This window comes from Chionomys nivalis, chromosome 3 (genome assembly GCF_950005125.1).
Source record: "Chionomys nivalis chromosome 3, mChiNiv1.1, whole genome shotgun sequence".
NCBI lineage: Eukaryota > Metazoa > Chordata > Mammalia > Rodentia > Cricetidae > Chionomys > Chionomys nivalis.
In genome coordinates, this window is record NC_080088.1 from 45,420,893 (window position 1) to 45,445,958 (window position 25,066).

Consider the following 25,066-nt stretch of genomic DNA (forward strand, 5'->3'; position numbering starts at 1 on the left):
TATAACAAGCATTCAGTAACCACACACTTGAGGTTAAGTAGCAGTTATCAGATGAATATTGAATGTTCATTCTCTCTGTGAGGTGGCATTTTTGTTATGTTATTTTGTATATTTTTGACAGATGGTTGACTGTATAACGTTATGATCTATAATGTCATGTTTCATGACATCTCAATGATCAACTCAAGATAATTAGCAGATATACCATCTTAAACTTATCATTTCTTATGGTGAACACATTCAAATTTATTTCTTCTGCCTGTAGATGTATATAGTGTTGTTGTTGATTATATTAATCCTGCTATGCCATAGAATAATAAGGTTTTCTATTACCATAACGTCAATCAATTATCCAGTGCAACAGCTAATCAGTAGATAAATTGATAAAGATAATGTAATATATGCACAAAATGGAAGAATTTTCAGACATTTAAAGGCATGGAATTCTGTAATTTGCATAGTTGGACCTAGAAAATATGTACTAAATAAGTCAGGTGCAGAAAGACAAGCAACATATGATCACACTCAGAAGTGAGATACAAGCCTGTTTATAACGGAAGTACTTGTTCTTTCTAGCCTCTCAGTGGCCTCAGGCTTTGTTGCTCAGTATATCATGTCAGTTATTTGGAGATATGTGGGCATGGTGCCTTCTGAAGCCATCAAGTCTTCAGTCTCAGTCTGCTTGCTATTCCTAAAACCCTTTTTAAAATCTTTCATACCAATTTGGTTCACTTTCATTAGCGAAATTATACGGAATATCTCTGTGTTTGAAAGGAAAGTGACACAGCTGTATCTGTGGAAGCAGCCTATCTTCACTTCTGTTAGTTTCATTGAGAACTTTATGCTAATTTTTAGGGTTGTTTGTAATTATTGCCGTATAGAATATGTATCTGATTTATGTACGTGACACTTCATTGAATCATGTTACCATCATCTTTTAGTGGTTGACATACTTGTTTCTGTATTGTCTTGCCAGTAGTCATATGAAGTTTTTAGAAGAATAATATCATTCAAGTTAACTGATAACATTGTATGTGGTGTATGTGTGTGTGTGTATTAAGGAGAAAAGCAGAGAGAAGGAAAATGGGAGGGAGGAAGAAAGAACTGTTTATGATGAGAGAGAGAGAGAGAGAGAGAGAGAGAGAGAGAGAGAGAGAGAGAGAAAGAGAGAGAGAGAGAAAGAGAACAATTTAGGAGAAGAGAGAGAAACTATAGAGCTTTGGGTGATTAGACAGACTGTACCAAGAGCACTCAACTCTTCAGCAAAGTTAGTTTTAATCTTTTTAATCTTTTCAGTGAGGCAGATGAGCTGGGGTTAAGGCAGATAAATCACTCCAATCCCTTTGTACTCTCCCCTTCAGCTCATGGCACATGGCATTTTTGTTTTTTACATGTAAATGGGTGCTATTTACTGATACTGGAGTGAAGTTGAGAGGTTTGCACTTAGCCTTAATTTTGGCACTTTATGATTTGTGCTCTACTTTTGGCCTTTCTGAGTGCAGAGTAAATGACTGTCAGTTTGATTGTGTGTGAAAGCTCCTGTTCTATCATGGGATATAAGTAGGAACCCAGGATCAGCAAGGCTATGTTCTTTGGAAAATGCTTTTCTTCACCATGATGAGTACCCATAGCAAGAGCATAGCTAATAACACCATTCAAGTCACACAGTGAGATGCGAACACTTCATCCTCTTTGCAAATGTCGCAACATTTTTTATTCCCCTTCATATTAGGGAAAATAGTCTCTCTAATTATTTCTTTAATGAATCAGTTAGTGTATGGAGCTTTTGAAAATGTTATTTTCCAGATAGATTCAACAATCTTCCCATCTTTTGTGTAATTTAGTGGTAAGCTTTCTGCATTCATCAGACCTGGGAAGGTCGAGCATTTTATGACCTCAAAAAGCTTGATCCTTGTTTTGAACAGACAATTACCTAAACGCTCTCATTATTTAGAATGGATATTTCAAACGTCTCAAGGTTTACTTTTACTAGGATTCTCAAGTGTTTTCTTTTACTGAATACAGAATTCAATTGAATTCAATTCTTTTATATTATCCAAATTTTTACTTTATGTTTTCCTCATTTTATTTTAAAAGATGCTGTTGTATGACATGCTGATGTTACTTAATGTTAAACTTTGCATTTAGATGTTACAGCTTTGGCATTTCTGCAAGACCCTAGTTGAAGCTAAAAAATATATTTTGACACTTTGTAGTTGAGAGATTTATGTAGCTAGCACAGATAAAACTGAATTGGATGACAGAAATGTAGAGTGAAATTTATTGGTTATTCTGAATGTTTGGGTTGGAATCTTCATGAAAACTGATCGGCAGTGTCATTCACTACAGAGACTGAAGGCAGAATGGAGAGTAGAAAATTGTTACCAATTAATAAATTGACTACTGGATTAGGTGGTAGATACAAAGGTACCATTAGGGGGTCATGTACCACATAATTTCCTGTATCCCCAGTATATATATAATGTTATATATCTCAAGTATATATACACATTTTTTTTATATATTTCATATAAAAGCATTGTGTATAAGGTGAAAGTTGAGTTTAAACAACTTATCTTCCTTGCACTTCATCTAATTAAAATATGATTGTAAATGCTCCTGTCTCTATTATGGTAGGTTCACTCTAAGTATCTAGACATACTCCCATCACTTGTTTTTGTATTAGGGTACAGCCATGCTCATTTATTTGCATTTTGTTTTTTGCCTTTGCTAAGTTTAGACTATCATGTCAGTTGAGTAGCTAAGAAGGAAACCAAATGATCTAAAAAGCCTAAAATTGTTATTTGACATCTTACAGAAAATGACTGCTATTTCATGGTGGAGGAAAATCACTTTTTAGCCTGTTGATGTATTTGAATCATAATAAAGTCTGGAGGAAAGTAGCATGCCTGTGTGCACACAAGGGAAAGACTGAATTTGCGTTACTGTGCTTAGGATTTAGTTTCACTCCCAGTCTTCCATGTTTCGTAGGAATTGACCTATCATTTTTCAGTGAAAGTATGAAATGATTGTCACTGTTACTTTCAGTTTCATTCAACAGTTTTTGGCATCATAAAAGAACGTGGTGACATATTAGTAGTGTGATAGGGGAATATGAAAGGGATGATGATGGAGAAAAACAATGCTTGTTCTTTTTATATGTCAAGTCATTTGGAGTTTAATTCTATAGCATTCTCATTTTTCCCTTCAAATTAGTCTTGGACTTTTCTATCATATTTAGTTATATTAGCGGTAGAACATTCATCAATCTAAGATTAACTTTAAAAATTACTTTGTGCATTTTAGGTGCTTAATAAGTTTTTATGACTTGAATATTAATGTCCTAATAACTTTTATGTATTCATTTATTCATTATTCAGGTATTTGAGTGCTTACTATGTGCCAGGCATGACATCTAGGGACCAGTGAATTGGCAATGAACAAGACAGATAGCATCTCTAATAAGTGAGTTAGACAGTGAATAAGTTTATAATTTAAAAAAATGGTAGTGATAATCTAGAAATCAGAGAGTGAAATTGGGTCAGGAAATTTCAGTGAATTAGGTCAGGAAAATCATATAGCAAGATAAAGTTATGTCATGCTATTTGAATTGAGAAATGAGTGATGAGAAGGGGAACCCTTTAGTTAATGGCCGTGAAGGGCTGTCTTGAAGAGCATGTTCAAAGCCATAGAAGTGGCTGATAAATATGATTCTATGCATGAATTATAGAAAAATATGTTTTTTGTGTGTGTGTGTTTAAGTAAATTTAAGATCTTACATGTTGGCCTGTGTAAGAATGTTAGTGGCAACAAGGCATGAGATTAGTTTCTTGTATGTTTTTCTAGATTTCCAAATAATTTATCAATAGTCTATAAATAGAAATGTTGGTGTATCTGAACTAAAATGAGAGTGACTAAATTAATTGCATATAAATGAATTATGAATGAAAGATAAGTAGCTGCATAGTATATATAAAATAAGGAAGAGTGAAAATCAAATTATTGAAATAGAACACAGGAAATTCACTAAGAGTACTTGTTCTTTTGCCCCAAGACCAAACATTTTTGTAAAGCCACTGCCTGGGTTGTGCATTCTCTTGAAGCAGTCTGTTACTGAAAAAGTAGTGAATGAGCAGGAAAATTTAAAAGAAATGTGGATTCAAGTAAAGCTGGAGAATGGCTATGAGAATATAGATTTTAAAAAGTTACTACAGAACAATTAGGACAAATGCCTCTTTTTTTTTTTTAACTTGGCACAATTTTTCTAAGAGGAAACCATAGGTGTGAAAATGTCATCTTAATGCCTTTGTGGGCAAGCCTGTGGGGTATTAATTGGTGACTCATGTGGGAAGGCAAAGCCCATTGTAGGTAGTGGTACCCCTGGTAAGGTGTATAAGAAAATAGGCTGCACAAACCAAGGGCAGCACACCCAATAGCCACATTCCTCCATATCCTCTGCTTCAGTTCCTGGCTTCAGTATTCTGCCTTGAGTTCTTGTCTTGATTTCCCTTAGTGGGAAGAGTTTGAACTCAGATAAACCTATTCTTCCTCAACTAGTTTTTAATCTCAGTTGAAACCTTAACTTAGACAGTATCTAACAAGAAAATTGGGACTGGAAATGGGTCAGATTCAAGTGGTTCAAAATCATTCCAAAACCCACAGTCTCAACTAATGTCAACCGCACAGAGGTAAGCTTATATATCAATTGTAAGAAGATAGAATAGTGTGGGGGGAAAACGATATGCTCAAATCAGTACTCCAGGAAGGAAAAGGACTAAGCTCCACATTAGTAGAAAGAAAAGGCAAAAGCAGAGAGCAAAACTAGATCTGGATATGAATGAATGTTATGATACTATAGGGAAGGAGACTGTACAGAAAAGGAAATACAGAAATGGTGGAAAGATTGAAAACTGAGTGCATACCATGGAAATGAATTTTGAGCCAGCATATATTCCAAAGTTTTCAACATAAAGAAATATAGAACATTATTAAACCTTAAATCATATAAATGAAAATTTAATTAGTTTTACAACACACTACCTACAGTTTTTCTCTGTTACATTTTGGCTTAAAGTATGAAGTTCTTTCCCTTATCTACTCCCTTAATGTCACTAGGTCTAATGTAGAAGATCAGCTTCTTGTATCAAGGTTCTTTGTTACTCTCTTTTCCATCTCTCCATTTGCTTTGTGCTGTCTCTTCTTTCTATGTATCTAATTTTTTAGGGTTTTACAGACTCTGCCCCATTTTTTCCTTTTATATTGTTGCTTGCTAGTATCTTGTTTGCATTTATGTGTAGTGAGGAAGTTAAGTAGGATGAATTTTATAGCTAAATCCTCTAAACCATAAGTATGTGATTTATTTTTTGGTATCAGCCTCTGCTTTTCAGGAATCTACTCGGTAAACAAACACTAGCTCACTCCAGGCTCTGAATGTTTCCTGTACTGTAATAAAGAGGTGAACTTGTGTTAAATACAAGCAAGTCTGTAAACCCTATTAGTTCATAAAAGTTGGAAACTTGTCATGTAGTATATACTATATGACTCATAAGAGTTGACTTTGCAGTCAGAGTGGGTAAGAATCCTGGTAGAGGAGGCTCCTTCAACTGGTTGCTTAATTTCTCTGCTCTGTTTACAGCAGTAAAGTAGGAATAACAATACCATCTTTCTCCTAGAGCATACTTGTGCAGACCTTAAAGAAGGGAATGCTTATGTGTTTGCTGTTATCATTTAAATTTTAGATTAAAAAATTACAACTTGGCAGCTTTTTCTCTGATCCTGGTCTCTCAGAGTTATGAAATTATAAGGATAGTGTTTTTGCCAAATCTAAATTATGTAGTGAATTGAAAGTGCCATTTTGTTTTAAATCTCAAAGAACTTGTGTTACAGTTTTTCTAAAGGAGAATATTTAAGATTTACCTGGGCCTGATCGAAGCAAAATTTACACACCATGTAAAAGACAGGGGTGGTGTTAAGATAAGCTCATTATTAAGAGCATCTTCAAAAGGTAAATTTGAACAACATTTGGATGTTATGGGTCATGTTTAGCCAGCCCAGTCTCTGTGTCTTAAGTATTTAGAGCTCTGAAAATTGGAAGGCAAAATGCTTTCATGTGTGTCCCTGTACCGTGGAGATCTTAAATACAATCTTAAGCATATCTGCACTTTTCTCCAGAATAATGTCTTTGGTTTTTAATTATTTTCCCTTGTGAATCCCCACCCCAAAAGACTACATAAAATGTGCTCTGAAAGCAATGTATATATTTTGAAAAGGCAAAGTAACATACCCTAATTACCAAAGCAAACACATCAACAAGTATATCTTAGACTTTAGTAGAAAGAACCAAAATATACCTTTGTTTCCTCCAAAATAACTAGAGGATTTAAGCTCATCTCAGGTAATCATTGTTTCCCAGTGCCTAGAAGTGGTCAGTCTTTAATCTGTTAGCTAATACGGCACATCTAGGGAAAATGGTGATTTTTTTCTGCTATTCATTATTTTTATTGTTTCATAAAGTATTTTAGCATTCTTCAATTTCATAATTGTTTCTTACAGTATTATACAAATGAGTGTTTTCCTATTCTGTAGACTGTCGTTTTGACTTGTTGACTGTGTCCTTTCCTTTACAGAAGCTTTTCAGTTTCAAGAGGTCCCATTTATTAATTGTTTCTCTCAATGTCTGTGCTGCTGGGGTTATATTTAGGAAGTGGTCTCCTGTGCCAATGCGTTCAAGTGTACTTCCCACTTTCTCATCTGTGAGGTTCAGTGTGGCTGGCTTTATGTTGAGGTCTTTGATCTATTTGGACTTGAGCTTTGTGCATGATGATAGATATGGATCTATTTCCATTCTTCTATTTGTTGATATCCAGTTATGCCAGCTTGTTAAATATGCTTTCTTTTATCCATTTGATATTTTTTGCTTCTTTATCAAAAATCAGGTGTTGGAAGGTGTGTGCATTATTACCTGGGTCTTCTATTCGGTTCCATTGGTTCTTCTGTCTTTTTATGCCAATACCAGACTGTTTTCAGTACTGTTTGCAGTCAGGGATGGTGATGCCTCCAGAAGTTCTTTTAGTGTACAGGATTGTTTTGGCTATCCTGGTTTTTTGCTTTTCCATATGAAGTTGAGTACTGTTCTTTTGAGGTCTGTGAAGAATTTTGCTAGGATTTTGATGGGCATTGCATTGAATTTGTAGATTGCTTTTGGTAAGATTGCCATTTTTACTATGTTAATTCTACCTACCCAAGAGCATGGGAGATCTTTCCACTTTCTGGTGTCTTCTTCAGTTTTTTCTTCGTGGATTTAAAGTTTTTGATCTCCAAAATATACAAAGAGCTCAGGAAATTGGTTGTCAAAAGAACAAATAATCCAATTTAAAAAAATGGAATATAGACCTAAACAGAGAACTCTCAACAGAGGAATCTAAAATGGCTGAAAGACACTTAAGGAAATGTTCAACATCCTTACTCATCAGAGAAATGCAAATCAAAACAACCCTGAGATTCCATCTTTCACCTGTAAGAATGGCCAAGATCAAAAACACCGATGACAACTTATGCTGAAGAGGTTGTGGGGTAAAGGAAACACTCCTGCATTGCTGGTAGGAGTGCAAGCTAGTACAGACCCTTTGGATGTCAGTGTGGTGATTTCTCAGAATATTAGAAAACAGCCTTCCTCAAGACCCAGTAATACCACTTTTGGGCATATATCCAAAGGATGCTCCATCGTGCCACAAGGACATGTGCTCAACTATGTTCATAGCAGCATTGTTTGCTATAGCCAGAACCTGGAAACAACCTAAATGCCCCTCGACTGAAGAATGGATAAGGAAAATGTGTACATTTACACAATAAAGTACTACACAGCAGAAAAAAAATAACATCTTGAATTTTGCAGGCAAATGGACAGAGCTAGAAAACATCATTTGGAGTGAGGTAACCCAAACCCCAAAAGACAAGTATCACATGTACTAACTCATAAGTGGGTTTTAAACATAAAGCAAAGAAAATCAGCCTACAAATCACAATCCCAGAGAACCTAGACAACAATGAGGACCCTAAGAGAGAAATACATAGATATACATGGGAAGTAGGAAAAGACAAGATCTTCTTAGTAAATTTGGAGCATGGGGACCCTGGGAGAGGGTTGAAGGGAATGGGAGAGGCAGGGAGGGGAGCAGAGAAAAATGCAGAGCTCATAAAAATAAAAAAAAAAAAGGCATGTGCCATCACCACTGGTTAAAGGTAAAAGAAAAGAAATGAGTGTTTTCTTTTTTTTTTGATATATATTTTTTTATTGAAAAAATTTCCGCCTCCTCCCCGCCTCCCATTTTCTTCCCCCTCCCCCCACTCCTCTCCCCCTCCCTCTACTCTTCTCCCCCTCCCTCTCCAGTCCAAAGAGCAGTTAGGGTTCCTTGCCCTGTGGGAAGTCCAAGGTCCTCCCCCCTCCATCCAGGTCTAGGAAGGTGAGTATCCAAATAGACTAGGCTCCCATAAAGCCAGTACATGCAGTAGGATCAAAACCCAGTGCCATTGTCCTTGGCTTCTCATCAGCCCTCATTGTCTGCCATGTTCAGAGAGTTCGGTTTTACCCCATGTTTTTTCAGTCCCAGTCACGCCGGCCTTGGTGAGCTCCCAATAGATCAGCCCCACCGTCTCAGTGGGTGGGTGCACCCCTCGTGGTCCTGACTTCCTTGCTCATGTTTTCCCTCCTTCTGCTCCTCATTTGGACCTTGGGAGGTCAGTTTGGTGCTCCAATGTAGGTCTCTGTATCTATCTCCATCCATCGCCAGATGAAGGTTCTATGGTGATATGCAATTTTTTCATCAGTATGGCTATAGGATAGGGCCATTTCAGGTTCCCTCTCCTCAGTTGCCCAAGGAATTAACTGGGGACATCTCCCATACCCTATCATATTACAAAAGCATTTGTTCAACTATGTTTATAGCAGCATTATTTGTAATAGCCAGTACCTGGGCACAACCTAGATGCCCTTCAATGGAAGAATGGATGAAGAAAGTGTGGAATATATACATATTAGAGTACTACTCAACGGTAAAAAAACAATGACATCTTGAATTTTGCATGCAAATGGATGGAAATAGAAAACACTATCCTGAGTGAGGTAACCCATACCCAAAAAGAGAAACATGGGATGTACTCACTCATAATTGGTTTCTAGCCATAAATAAAGGAGACTGAGCCTATAATTTGTGATCCTAGAGAAGCTAAATAAGAAGGTGAACCCAAAGAAAAACATATAGTTATTCTCCTGGATATTGGAAGTAGACAAGATTGCTGGGCAAATATTGGGAACTTGAGGGTGGGGTGGGATGGGGGTAAGGGAAAATGGGGAGAGAAAAGTGAGAATGGGAGGATGGGGGAGCTTGGGGGAATGGGATGGTTGGGATAAAGGAAGGGTGGATATGGGAGCAGGGAAGTGTGTATCTTAATTAAGAGAGCCATTTTAGGGTTGGCAAGAGACTTGACTCTCTAGGGGCTCCCAGGTGTCCAGGGAGAAATGAGTGTTTTCCTGGGTGGTGGCTGTTCATACCTTTTTCCTAGCCTCTGGGAGGCAGAGGCAGGCTATTCTCAGTGAGTCCAAGGCAAATCTGGTCTACATAGTTTCAGGACAGCAGGACAGTTTCACTGATTCACAGAGAAACCCTATCTCAAAAAAAAAAAAAAAAAAAAAGGAAAGAAAGAAGAAAGAAGTGTTTTATAAAAGATTGTTTCTAAACCTTTGTCAATGAGTTTAATGTAACATTTACACTGAATACTTGTACTCGATCTGATCAGCACTATTGTGAAACGAATTCTATGAGAAAGAAGGGAAAGATGGAGGAAAAGAAATTTTAGTAATATTTGAAATGTTAAAATGTGTTCTACTAAAGCACTTGTGAAAGTAATTAATCATATTTGATGTATTTAAGTTTGTATTATTAAAATGATTTAAATAGTTTTTAGTAATTATTCTTTGGCTTCTTAGGAAGGACACATATTCTAAATTAAAAAGTATTTAGTTGAAGGCAATTAAATAAATAATTCAGTAGTGTATTCTGTTTACGTCTTAATAATTAAGCAGGTTAGGCTATGTACTTATTGTCATTGAATTTTAATTTATTAATTTGTTGGTATGCTGACTTTTAAGAATTTATTTAAGATACTCTGCTATTGGAGTATAAACTCAAACAGTAATACTATACAGTGAAGCAAAGGGAACTTTGAAAGGAATAAGTATGAAAACAATTAAAATCAGCTGGACTTGAGGATTTCAAAATCAGTGTTACGTAAACAATCCCTCTGAAGTTTCTCCCTCTCTTCAGATAAAGTATGGTGCCTAAAAAACAGTAAGTTTAATTGACTCAAAGGCATCGCTCTCGGTATTGCCCAAGAAGTCCCTCCCAGTGGATTTGTTAGGATTTTCTATAGACTTCGTGGTGGGCTCAGCGACACCACTATTTTGAAAAATTTTTGTAGTCACCTATATGGCTTATCCCTTCTCTGTGGTGTTGCACATTAACAATATTCAAAACCAAAATGATTTACTCCACATAAGGGACCACCTTTACGGAAAACTAGAACTCAGTTGACCTTAAAATTTTTTAAGTGTCTTCAAAGTTTGAGACTCTTATACTTGAATATACTCCATATTAATTATGTGTGCCTCTTCCCCCTTCATCTCCTTCCACATCCTTGCCCTAATACCAATCTCAAATTTGTGTATAATTATTGTTATACACACACATGCACACACCTTTACTGATTTCAATTAGTTATTTTAAAATTTATTTTATTTTTTTTAAAAAAGAAAACAATCTATCTATTTTCATTTTACATACCAACCCCAGTTCTCCCATCTCATCTACTCCTCAGAAAGGGTCAGGCACTTCTCTTTGGGAAAGGTCCAAAGCCCTCTCTACTGTATCTAAGCTGAGCAAGGTATCCATCCAAAGAGAATAGGTTCCCAAAAATCAGTGCAAGCAGTAGGGGTAAATTCTTGTGCCACTGTCAGTGGCCCCTCAGTCTACTCCAGCCATACGATTGTTACCTGCATTCAGAGGGTCTAGTTTGGTCCTATGCTGTTTCCTTCTCTGTCCAACTAGAGTTGGTGAGCTGTTACCTCAGGTAAGCTGTTTCATGGATGTCCCCGTCATGGTCTTGACTTCTTTGCTCATATTCTCACTCCGCCCACTCTTCAACTGGACTTGGGAGCTCAGCCCAGTGCTCTGCTGCAGATCTCTGCCTCTTTTTCCATCAGTTGTTCAATGAAGGTTCCATGGTGATATTTAAGATATTCATCAGTCTGACTACAGGGCAAGGCCAGTTCAGGTACCGTCTTTTCTATTGCTTAGGGTCTTAGCTGTATGCACATGACTGTAGAACTGGTCACTTAGGCATGGACAGCCTATTGGGAGTTGTCCCTGAAGACAACCGACTCTCTTTCTCTCATCCATACTGGAATGTTAACTTCGGTAGCCTTATGCAAGTCTTAGATAGGCAACCATAGCTATTAAGAGTTCCCGAAGACAATATCTTGCATCAGTCTTTCTGTCTCTCTGATTCATACCATCCATCTGCCATCTCTTTCAATATTCCCTAAGCCTTGGGTGTACGCATTGTTTAATAGATGTCTTGTTTGAGGGTGGATACTCCACAGTCACTTATTCTTTGCTCTTTTACCAGTCGTGATTCTCTGTAAGAGTTCCGTCCACTGAAAAAAAAGAAGCTTCTTTGATGTGGGGTGGGAGCTGCACCAAATATATGGGTATAATGATAAGTATTAAAAAGGCAGTTTTTGTCTTATGCAGCAAAATTGATATATTTGTTTCCATACCACTATGTGCCTAAAAAGTCCTCAACATGTAGTTAAGTAGATGATACACACATATTTCTAAATATCACTGATTATTTTCATTTACTATATTTATATATATCAACTTTATTTCCACATGATAATTGGTAGGTAGAATTTGTTTCTCCTTGTATGTCTTTGGAAATACTGCCTTTAATCAATATGTTGTAATTGTCACGCGCTTTGCTTTTCTAATACCATTGTTTTCTTTTCAATTATTTTTCAGTCTTTGTAAAAACTTACTTTATTCTATACATGTTTGCCATGGAACTGAGATATTTATTTCATTGAAATTTATATTTTAAATGTATCCATCTTTTGGCTGGTTGTTTGAAGCTCATAACTGTTGTTAGGCTTAGTGGCACAGGGCTATAATCTGAGATACCTGGAGAGTAAGACAAAAGACCCTGAGTTTAAGGTCTGGGCAATTTAGTGACACTCTGTCTAAAATTAAAAGTAAAATAATAAACATGGATACAGCTTAGTGATAGGTCATGTGTCAGGCCCTAAGTTCAGTTTCCAATATTGCAAACAAACAAATAACAGCAAAACCCCAGGATTGATCATGATAGTTTTATATTAGTTCAACAAAGATTTTTTTTTAAATATTCATTATAAGCAAGCTTGTGCTAATGCCATGAATACATAAATGAAGCAGATATTGTTGTATAGAATTCCTGTGTTAGAGAAAAACGGTGTCAGTCATATAAAGGCAGACAGTACTTAAATAGTCAGGATACTGGCTTACTTAATATTGACAACTTCATTTTATCTTTTCTGATTAACTGTTATTATTTGGATTCCCAACTTCTTGGCCCTAGGCAAATTTTTCATTTTTTCTTTGTATTTTTATAAATCTGGGGAAGATTAATTATTATTTGATACTGGTTAGATTGACTCAGGCATATGAAATGTGGTGACTTTTTATATCTTCATAGTCTGTTTATGTTTCTAATTAATTAAGTGATAATAGTTGTCTTCTTTTCAGTTCTGTAAATGTTTATTGAGTTCTTGTTAGGCACTATTTAAAGAACTTCAGAGAAGATAAAAATTAATATATTCGACAGACTTATCTACTGAAGAAATCTGCAATTGATAAAAATAGCAATATAAAAATAATAGTTAATGAGCAGCCAGCTTGCTGTGCACTACTCATGGTATTTAAAGAAGATAATGTTTGTCATCATTCAATCTGGTAGCAACCAGGATACTCTTAGATATATGTTTTTAGTCTTTCACTTAATCACGTGGGTTTCTTTCTGTTGTCACCTCTTGTAAGAAACTTCTTTTTCCAAACCTACGAAGACAGCAGTTTATATAGATCTCAGCACTGCTATTTTGTGTTGTTCTACTTTACTACCATAAATCTAATAATTTGCCTGCTTGTTTATTTTTTCCTTTGTTTGAAAAAATAATACTGGTAAACTATATTGTAGGAATTTGAGATTTCTAAAGGGAAAAGTTTAAATTAGTATATAATGTGTAATTTCTTCGAGTTCTAGATTACTTCTTTGTATTCTAGATGTAGAGATGAGTGGTTGGTTCATAGGTTCGTTAGTTCATTCTTTTATTCAAGAAATGCATTGATTGTCTAGACCCCAACAGACACTAGTGAAGATAGTGTGAAGAAGACAAAGGGTCTGTCCTGTTTACTCCACTCTAATGAGGGAGAGAAAGAGTAAATAAAACTCACACTTATAAAGTATCGTGCAATGGGGAAATTAATTTTCTCTAATATCTTTTTCTGGACCACCTTATAATCTGATTTACTCCTCTCTCTTGTCCCTGATCATCTTCTTTTTCTGACATCAGTGGTCTTGATCTTGATCCTGAATCTGTTCTCCTGTGGCTCCCTAAGGCATGCTGCTGCAGAGGAATTTGTGACTGCAGAGGAATGTTCATGTTCTTGCAGTGCAATGATGCTGTAGTTTTTCTTTTCTGGAATCATTTGTCTGTCAACACAATCTAGATTTAGGTATCTTTTATTTTGCTGGTGTGGTTTATTGTTTGCTTCTTTGTTTCTCTTCGCAAGAATGTTGTTGAATATATTTATTAAATATCTAGCCAATTAAAATCCTCAGACTTTTTAGATGGGGGTCTTTCATTGTAGATATACTGGCTTATAGGATTAGCTTATGTTTATGTGTTGCATTTCCATTAGCAAAACTGCTTTTGAGACTCTAAATGACCAAATCTCTGTGGAGATTTTTAGTAAATATGACAAGGTCATCATAGAAATTTCATAACAAATTTAGAAAGATCACTTTCCAAGGACATCAAATATTAAGATCAAATTTTAATGGGAGAATTGCTTGTGGCTAAATCTTCTTAGAGTGAAATTTATCAAATTGTTTTCTAAAGCCTTTATAGCATCTTATTTGCTTCAGCTCCAGTCTCAACTTTGATTCTATATTCTCCTAATGTATGTGGTTAGAAAGGAATCTAAAAGGGTCTTCTCTAAGTGCTTGGGAGATGGCTCAGCAGGTAAGAGTACTTGGTATACAAACATGAATGCAGTTCAAATCTCTGGCACCCACATGAAAAAAGTAGATACGGACAGTTATTACTGTAGCCCTCAGCACAGTGCAGGCTGGAGACTGTGGATTAAAGAAGATTTCTGGCCGTCTGCCCAGCTCTAAATTCAATGAGAAACTCTGTCTTCAGGAAATAAATCGTAAAATGATAACAAGGACTCCTAATGTTCTCTGGTTTCTGTACACGTTTATGTATACACCACACATATACATTACAAACAAATAATTTCACACAGATAAATAGAATGGAATAGAGTTGTTTAAAAAAGGAACAGCCCAACCATTTGTGTCTCCATTCCTACCCCACACCCAGCTCTTGATCAGCCTTGCTACGAACTCCATTAAACACGTTACCTTTGCTGCTTTGTATTTTTCTATCCTTTTTACTTTTCCTTTTAATTATCTGTGCTTATGCAAATATTTTAACCTTATCTATCATTTTTATAGAATCTGTATCTTACCTTTATAGATAGCTTGCTCTCACCGATTTGTTAGACATTGTAGATCTTTACAGAGTGTTTAAGTATAGGCACGGCAGGAAGAGTTCTTCAGTTGATAAAGTGCCTGCTGTTCGTGTGCCATAGCATAACCATACAAAGCCAGATATGCATATTCTTGAAACGCTAGTGCTAGGGAGACAGAGACAAGACAGTCACTGGGGCCCTGCTGGCCTGCCAGTCTATCCTAATTGGTGATCTGTAGGTCAGTAAGAGAACCTGTCTCAAAGGAGGTGGATGGCGGATTTCTGAGCATAATTCCCAAGCTTGTCCTACAGCCTCCAAGCACAAAGATGTACATATGTGCACATGTGAAGACATGCCTGCACACATATTCAAAAGCATAAAATTTGGAAGTAGTAATATGCAAATAATTGAATTTGGAGTATCTCTTTTAAGTAATATGAATATTGAAACCTAGAAATCCTTGTTAATATCATTTAAGAAACTTATTGCTACTCTGCCCTTTCAGAAATGTACACATAGTGCTTGGCATTGAATGTGACATGATTTGCTGAGAATCTACTGCTTGTTTTCAGGACTTGTAATGACTGTTAACTTAATTTTTTCTTAAAACTAGAGATATTACCATTCATGAAATCAACTACATTCTTTTCAAAGCTAATCCTGAAGACATTACTGTAAATGTAAATGGGTTTTTGACTGATTACTAATTTTAAGTATTTACTTTTTTTTGTAGATAAATGAGTAGAGTGTTTGAAGTGCCCTTTGAGACTCTGAAGCTGAAGGTAATGTCCAGTGATGTTTGCCCATATGTAGTGGTGAGGCGAGCAGGCCTGCTTTTTGTCCTGCCCTGCTTCCGCACAGCTAGCTTTACACCCGAAATAACAACACGGAAACTGTATTCATTTAAACACTGCCTGGCCCATTAGTTCTAGCCTTTTATTGGCTAACTCTCACATCTTCATTAACCCATTTCTAATAATCTTTGTACCACCACGAAGTGGTGGCTTACCGGGAAGATTCTAACCACCGTCCGTCTTGGGTAGGAGAAGCATGGTGTCTGCCTCGCTGCCTTCTTCCACCCAGCATTCTGTTCTGTCTTCCCCACCTACCTATGTTCTAGCCTATCAGGCCAAGCACTTTTCTTTATTAATTAACCAATGAAAGCAACAGATAGATAGAAGACATTCCTACATCACCCATAGGTTTTATCTTCATGAACATGCTTTGTTATTTTTAATACCTTGGATTTTCTACTTAAACTATTTTTTATTGCCTTTTAACAATTATTGTCTATCTCAAAATAATTTATAATTACAAGTAAATCAGAAAAAAAACCCTGCCATCTCACAGTATTTAATCCTAATTTGTTGATGTTATACTTTTTTCTACAAAACTGTTACGCTTTCCATTTTTCCTAGTTTGAATTCCTATTTTAAACCTTGCCCTTTCTTTAAGTGGGCATATTGACTCAAAAGCAGAAACTAATTCATGCCCAGGAATAGCTTTACAATTACTGTAGGAGGGATAAAAATGCTTTCATTGGAGACATCCAAACTGTTCAGATGACATTTAATAGCCTTAGATACAGAAGTCCAGATTCAGGGGGGTTCCTGCATTGTATAGAAAGAGCTCATAGGGCTTGAGAGAGGCTTCTTAGACAAGAGGGTACTGTAATTACTTTGCTTCTAACATGCATGGTTAGGTCTTCCAGTGAAAATAACATGCTAGGGCAATTTATTATACAAGAGTAAGTCACAGATTTCATTGGAGGGGTTGGGGTGGTGTGACCCAAGCAGCAGTGGTGAGTACACACAGTTAGGCATGTGTGACAGCTTGTTTTAATTCCTTTACGCCAGTGCACACCTCAAGCATTCCGTTTAACAGTGCGATGTGCAAACTGTTCCAAATGCAGCAGCAGTGCTATCACCTGAATGTCAAAACTGTCAGATAGCTTTAAATCAAATCTTTATAACATCTTACAGAACCATCCAGCCCCAAGATTGAGGTAACAAACTCTGAAAAAACTTGATTCCCATACTTCCAAGTAGCTCATGTATGTCAACAGAGTAATGTCAAAGTTCTAATTCATCTGCTTTCTAATTTTAACCTTTTAAGGATTTTATTTTATTTCGCTTAATTATGGTATTTTCTACAAATTAATGATAAATGCCTTGATTAATAAAACCAAATGTCAAGGAAAATGACAACTTGATGAAAATTAATACTAGGCAATATTTTAAGATACAGAGGTAATAAAGATGTATTCTTGAACCTCATATTTCATCGTCTCTTTCTTGAAGGTAGGTAACCAGAATTCTCTTGTAAGTTTTCACAAACACATATGACTATGCATTTAATTATATAATTTCAGGTATCTTCATTATGTTATTAGAAATAATTTATGTTATTAGAAATATATTTCTAATTTATCTGTTATGTTATTAGAAATATATTCCTAATTTATCTCTTGTACTACTGTATCATTAATTTTTATTTTTCAGACTCTAAGTGATGCATATTGTGTAATATTAATAGTAATGAGGTTAGCACATTGAGAATTCAGTTTGTAATGTTTGTGTTTGTGCCCCACCCTATGTTTCAGTTGTCTCGTGATATAAAATATATCACTTTTGACATTTGTTTAGTTATCACCATTTTGTCTAATGAATCACCAGGGCAACTGGACTGGCTGGCCAGAGAGCTCCAGATCCACTGTGTCAGCCAGCCTAGCACTTGGGCCGCAGTGCGTGCTTCCATGCCGCCTTTTGTGTGATGCTGGTGGTCTGTACTCAGTTCCTATGACTGCATAGCAGGCACAGTATTTGTCTTTCTGAGACAGAACTCTTTCATGTAATATCTTTATTTCCATTTGCATTCATATTCCTGTAAACATCAAAATTTGGTACTGTTTTCATATATTTTTCTGTTTTCATAAATTTAGGATTTTTATTGTGATCACTTAGATATTTATTAAATGTTATATAAAATGGCATTATGCAGCATTAATGTCTATGCTATAACCTTATATTTATATTTTACCGATAAAGCTTTACATCAAACACAGTAACCTCTTCTGTGTTTTTTTGTTTGTTTGGTTGTTTGGGATACAAAGACACATAATTTATTGTCAGTGACGTGGGCTCACTTTGGCCATCTGCTCATGTAGTGGCATTTTGTTCATACCTATCAATAGCAATCTTTGCCAGCTAAAGTTAGAATCACGTCTGTGTGCAGCAGACTAGGATTTTTTTAGTTTGATGTTTTATTTGCTCTGCATAGTGGATAAGTAAAGGTAAGCACCCGTTAGTACACAGTGTATGCCATTCCCATGTGAAAAAATACTTCAGTATAGGATTCCTGGAATATTTGCAGTTGGAAGTGGATTTTGTTGAATCTTCCATTGGTTGGCTCCAGGTTTTATTGTTTTTATGTAGTGCTTGGTTTCAGGCATCCAATCTGTACTGGCAAAGCCTCTTGATGGGTAGTGGCCACCAACATTGCTACCTTTGGTGCTTTCATACCTTTCATGTCTAATAGCTCTGTCAGCTGGTTAATCACTTCTTAGTAATTAACAGAAACATTTCCTGTCCTGAGGAGGCCTTTTGGTTTTTGTTTGTTTGTTTTTCTTCCATCGCAGCACAAGGCTTCTATAATGCCCTATCTCAATACCTGCATTAATCTATAAGCAAAATCATTCTTATTTCACCTATCAGTAACAGGTACCCCAATTCTTTGACAGATCTTAAATTACATATTCTCCAGTGTGTTGTGTCCCCTTATTTATTCTGTTTATCCTTACATCAATTTATTTCTGCATATCAACCAAGTATTGATTTTTCTTTAATTATTTAGTTATAGGATTTGATAAGGATCTGAAATAGTTCACAATGTGTAAGATTATGTTTTCATTAAGATTCTAGCTATTTGGGTTTTATACTATAAGAAATTGTTGTCTTTCCTGAAATGTCTATGAACAAGTGAGCCAAAGTGAAATCCAAAATAACTACTGAAAGTCTTTGCTTGGTGTCCCATCCTTTAAACTTAGAAATGAGATTGTCTGTGTGAGCCTACACAGACTTTCAGGGAGTTGGGGTATGATGCTCTGAACCTGATGCTTGAATTAACACACAAAACAATTAGCTGATTTTCTGTGAACATTCTGAATCTTACAGAAAATTTAGCAGTTAGTCTCTTATCTACATAAAAATGTGCTATAAATAAATTATAATGGATCAAAACTATATGAATTCTCAGTTTTGAAATATATATGAGAATTAATTTTTTCTAAATGTCTTTTTAAGCATCTTTTGGAAGGGCATTATTTGTTTTAAGCCTAAATTGTATTCTGTAAAATCAAATTATTTAGAACTTTTGTATGGAAAGATTAATATGGCTTATAAAAATTATGTTCTATATAAGTACTAGTAAGAATAATCATGATCTAGAAACAAGAGCCACCTACCTTATTTGTCTCATTTGGAAACCTGCATTTATTAATTGACTGCAATGTTCCCATTAAATACACTTTTATCTCAGCCTTTCCTGTTTTTTCTTTTAAAAAGACAGTCTCAATACCTAGACCGTGCTGACTTTTAATTTATGGCGACCATCCTGCCTTTATTTCATGAGTGCTGAGATTACAGTCATGTTCAATTCCTTAGCCTTGAGTAATACTGTCTAATAAGGAAAAGAAATCAAGAAAAAAAATGTAGATTTCCCCCCCTCCCCCAAATTCTACTATCATTCTTTTTTCTTAACTACCTACTATCCTTCCAAATGCTCTGGTCTCTTTAGATTTCTTTAGTGTTGACAAGGTGTTTTCCATTTCTCTAATGAAGTGGGAAATAAATTAGCATGCATTCGGGTGTATTTAAATTACTTACTGTAGTAATGCTTAACATGTCTTTGTAATACTCTTCAACTCCTACCCACAACTAATTAGTGACTTTCAGAATGAGAGAAGATGTTAGTTGTGCAGTAGCTCTATATTTACTAGTGATCAAAAGAGTGTTACTAATGTGCTTGTCAGTATTAGAAAAGAGTTAAGTAAATAAAGGGCCAGATGGTTGCGCCCAGAATCTATCAAGAGCCCAGTATGTGTGGGCTGGTCCAGCAGAATGACAGAAACATTTCCCAGGCCAAGTGGAACTAGAGTTAAGCTTTTGCTAATATCAAGAAGAATGTGTTTCAGATGTTTTTAATGGTATGGTGATTCACATCTGCAGATCTCATTGACATTAGTTACCATGAGAGCCACATACACCTTGCATCAAATTCAGGCAGTTCACAGGTCTCAGCTAAGCCTCTTGCCATGAGTCATATTGGCATACAAAATAAAGTAATTACCCTGGAAGCATTTTGTAGGTTCAGAAAATACTGTTTTTTTTTTTTGTTGTTGTTGTTTTTTTTGTTTTTTTTGATCTTACAAAACTCTTAACTTTTTCTTTCCCTCCCCCTTTTCATTTTCTACTGGCATGATGTCTCAGTCCTTTAACCTGCTCAATGCTGGGTAATTATGCACAGAAAAAGGGAGTTCTATAGTTGTGTTTTTAAAGATCTATTTTAGGTAAATATTTGTATCTTCCAATAGATTATGTGACTCATGACACCATGGTACCTGTAATATAGTACCTGCTACAGTGCAGGTCTCCATAAGGAACTAGTGAACATTTGTTCAGTGCTTTGTGCTGCCGATCAGACTGGCTAGGATATAAGGAAAGCAGAACCCTGTTCTGCCTGTGTTACTCTCTTCCATAGCCCATGTATTGCACATACCATTTCCTTCTCAGGTATGATATCAATTTTATCTCATAAATACTTTCAATATCCTCCAAGTTTTTGAGTTCCTAGGATAGATTTTTTGGATCTGTTAATTTTTGAGCAGGTAAGATAAAATAAAACGTGTATTTTGAGGCATTTTCTTCTTAAAAGTCACACCAATAATGTTTGAGGAGATTAGCTAACTTTAGGTCCCTGCCTTCCTTCCCCCCATCTATTCTTTCCATTCTCTCAACATTTGTTGAGTGTTAGCTTCATGTCAAGCACTTTATAGGTGGCAAATAAATTATTGAGCAAAAGAGGCATATAATTATTACACCTAAGGAGATTATCTTCTAAAACGGAAATATTTTAAGACATAAATAGAAATTTCAAATGAAGATACTTAATTAAATTACTCATTTTATTCATCTCTGTTCTCTGCCGTGGTTTCAGAAATTTGATGTACAGTGGAGGCATTATCTCCAGTAGCCTGCGTTTTAAACACTGGACTACATCTGCATTGAAATGATAGAAAAGCCATATTTCTTTTCACCTTGTCTTAACAGTGTAGGTTGTTTTGGTACAGACATAGATACAAACAAATATTTTGCTCCATGATGAATTCTAAGAAAAAAAAAGTTTTTCAAAACTACTTATACTATCTGATATAGACAAGCTGCAGGCGTGTTTTCAAACCTTAGAGCTTGCCAAGAAATTTCAATTTTTTTTATTACAGAAGAAGTATTTCTTTAAAGTAACTTTTGTTAGTGGCATATTATTTATCTTTGAGGCAGGTTTAGTAATGGAGAAGAAAGAGCAGGTGATAGAAGTATTTATATTTTTCTCTTATTGGTCATGCGCATACATTTTCGTGCTCTAATGAGACTGTCCATTACGCTTCCTATTGGGTTTGTCCACCACTTGGCTTTCCAGCCTGGTTTCTCATTCAAAAGTCATTATTCTGGACTTCAGCCTTACTCAGTGAAAGGAGGTCATTTCCTTCATCAGCTGTCCACTTGGACATGCATTCTTAATACTCTTAAAATATTTTGTATGCATCCAGTGTTTATTAGATGGATTTGTCAAATTACTCTTAGATAACCAGTTTTTTAAAGTTATCATTTGGGCTGTGACCTTTCAAACTGTGAATTATAAGGTTTGACCCTTTGGTTCACATTTTGACATAACAGCCATTAATTATAGTTTTTAAAGGACATTTTATTTCAGTTATAATTTGCGTTAGGAAAGCAGTTTAAGTGTTTTTCCCTTTAACTTTCAGGAATAACTACTCAAATACAAATGCATATCTAACTACAGACCTATAACTATGTAGTATGTATATTCCATTATAGTGAGTCATTGAACTACACATGAATATTTTATTGAAATATATTTGTACATTTTATATCAATTCATTGTGACATATACCTGTGGATATTTTTCATGCTCTAATTCTTGAGTTAACACTAAAAGCACTCTTATTTTATATAAGTCTACTATGAATAATTATGACTATCAGGATAAAAAAGCCTTACCAATAAAATCTAAGTGCATCCTTTTACTTTTCCTTAAACAGAGAAACAAAGTTTAGGTGTCTAAGAATGGACATTATCAAATGAAAATTTGAATGTTCTGATGATGATTTGAAGTAGTGTGGTATAGGCAAATATAAACTGTGAAGTGGTGGCTGCAAATATCCAGAGCTGAGATTCTGAGAGGGAAACGACATGACAGAAAGGTCAGTGTAGGTGAGCTCATAAGTATGTCGACTTCTGAGCATTGATATCATACATATTGTAAATGTAGAATTTAGTACATTTAATTGAATCAACAGATGATCATATAGCTAACAACAATAACACAGTTTTATGTTACTAGTTAATATTATTTAGATTATTTGTTTTTAAATTTGTCTCTCACATTTTGTATACTAAACTTAGTTTCTAATTCCACACAATTAAATTTAGGATATTTTAGAAAAATAAATACTTAAAAATCTGATTAGTCTCCATAAAGGCTCATAATCACCCATTTGTATTTTAAATATATCTTAAATAACTATCTTGGTTTTGTTTAAATTATTGTCTGCCATAAGGGAAGTGTCTGGTCTCTTACATACTGGATATTGTGCATCATGAAAGACATTTCTCTCTGTGCTTGACTATGCACTTCAAGATGGTTTGTTTCTTAAAGTTATAGAAATATGTTCATTTTAATCCCAGAAATATGTTACTGTCTTAGTTGACTCTAGATACGCAAGCAACTTTTTTCATTAACAGACGGACATGATTTGAGAGTGACTTGTTGACAGCTATGTGGGAACGTTTGTTTATTTAGTATGTGTGTTTTGTACTTCCTGTCTTGAAATAGCACTATACTTGGAGTTTAAATTGAGTTTTAGCCTTAGTTCCACTGCTGCTTCTTATCAGGGTAAGTTACTTCTTCTCTGCACTACTCTCCTGAAAAATGAAGAATGAGATCTCTTTCAAAGAGTTATGGTTAGGATTGGAGATATTAATAAAAATATTGAATTCAATGGCTGACACACAAAATGTTACTGATAACTAATGATAATATAAATTGGAACATTGTTCACCATTTTTCAATCAGTAAGGCATTTCCTTTAATAATTTCTATTTTCTGATACGTTTATTTCATTTTTCTCTTTACCTCATGAGCTTTCTTTTTTCTGTGACTACCTAGGTTCTTCATGTTTCCCTTTGAACATGAAGTTGTCATCTCTCCCAGTGTGAATTTGAAATAAGAGACATATTCTTCAAACAGGAGTCAGGGTACTGCAACAAGGGAGTAATGATCCAAAAAGAGGAGAAAATTTTATCATAGGCTAGGTGTTTAATTTTTTCTAAAATAATAAAAACTTAGAACTTATCAGCAGAAAGTAGCCTTTTCTGATTGAGTATATAACTTAAATTACATTATTTACCTCTTAAACCTAGTAGTTGGAGTTGCCTCTGCTTTGTTTTCTAAAAAGGAAAAGTAACAACAAATACTGTAGAGATAACCCACAGAACATGAGAATGTAGTTTCAAACCATACATTAGGTAAAGATTAATATTCAATGAGCATAAGGAACTCAATGTATTTGATCAATGGGCAAAGGAACTTGATATAAGAAGATAGAAATAATCAAGAGATGAATAAAAGAATGTCAGACATCAATAATAACCAGAAAAAGACAAATTGAATTATAGTAAGCTAGTATTTCATACCTGTTAAGATATCTTTTATTTAAATGCTGTAGGTATGTACTGCTGGCATTGTAAAGACAAGGAACTCTGTACATTGTTGGGCATACAGATTAGTAACAATTGAAAACATTGGTGAAGTCACTCAAAAGACTACAAATAGAATTGCCATATCATCTAGCAGTGTCACTTCTAGTATAAGTTCAGATGTATGGCAGAGTACATGGAGGATACATCTGCCTCCACAGTTCAATTCAGTGTTGTTCATGGCAGCCAAGATACATAAACAAACTAAGTGGTCGTCAGTCGATGATACTGGAGCATTGATACTCAAATTTAGATGTGTTCTATCTTTCCATCTATCTGTGCATCCGTCCTTCTGTCTGTCGGCCCGTCTGTCCGTTTGTCCGTCCGTCCGTCCGTCCATCCATCCATCCATCCATCCATCCATCCATCCATCCATCCATCCAAAATAGGAGTTTATTGTTTATATAGTCACTTTATAATTTTTAAACATTATAAACGCTGGGATATCATATTTAGTGAATACTGTAGGCACACAGCTGCAGATTCTGCATGACCTCACTCATATGTGGAATCTTAAAAAGCTACACACAAAAGCATAGTTAAATGGTACTCAATAGAATCCCTAAAGTGCTGGGAGGTAGTGACAAAAGATGTTGGTAGTTAAAAGGTCTTTTTATAAATCACCATGATGATATTTAGTGCATTACAAATTTTAAAGTTGTTACAGAGTAGAGTTTAAGTCTTTTTACCAGAAAATTGCCCAACGTGACGTATTTTATGTATTCATATGTTTTTGGACATTGTGTTATACACCATATATATGCATATGTATTCAATTTTAAATTGTTAATAAATAAGTTGAAATTTAGTAAATTTAAGGCAAAAATATAATCATGGTGTATTCAGGTAGAATTTTCAAAAGGCAAATAATTTCTGAAATGAATTGCAAACAGATTTTTGTTTCACCAAATAAATATAATTATTTGTAAGGTTCTTCATAACTACATGGAATATATATCCAATAGCTTCCTTTCATATAGCTTTCATTGCTGTTATCCATTTTAGGAATTATTTTTTCCATGGCACAAGTATTTGGGTTTTTTTTGTTTTACCTGAATAAAAGGAGTTCTAGTATAAGAAGTTGGAAGACTTAACAATTTTAAAATAGTTGTTCACAATGGGTACAGCGAAACTCAGTATTATTTCTAGATTTAAGATACCTTG

General features: G+C 35.2%; 1 protein-coding gene across 6 annotated transcripts in view; it reads left to right on the forward strand.

The window, feature by feature from the left end:
• Zbtb20 (zinc finger and BTB domain containing 20) overlaps window positions 1-25,066 on the forward strand; it is a 795,981-nt gene that overhangs the window by 146,318 nt on the left and 624,597 nt on the right. For all 6 annotated transcript variants that reach the window (XM_057764033.1, XM_057764039.1, XM_057764031.1 and 3 more), the window contains exon 2: window positions 15,583-15,631. The gene's annotated coding sequence lies outside the window, so the exon portion shown is untranslated. The remainder of the gene's footprint in view (window positions 1-15,582; window positions 15,632-25,066) is intronic.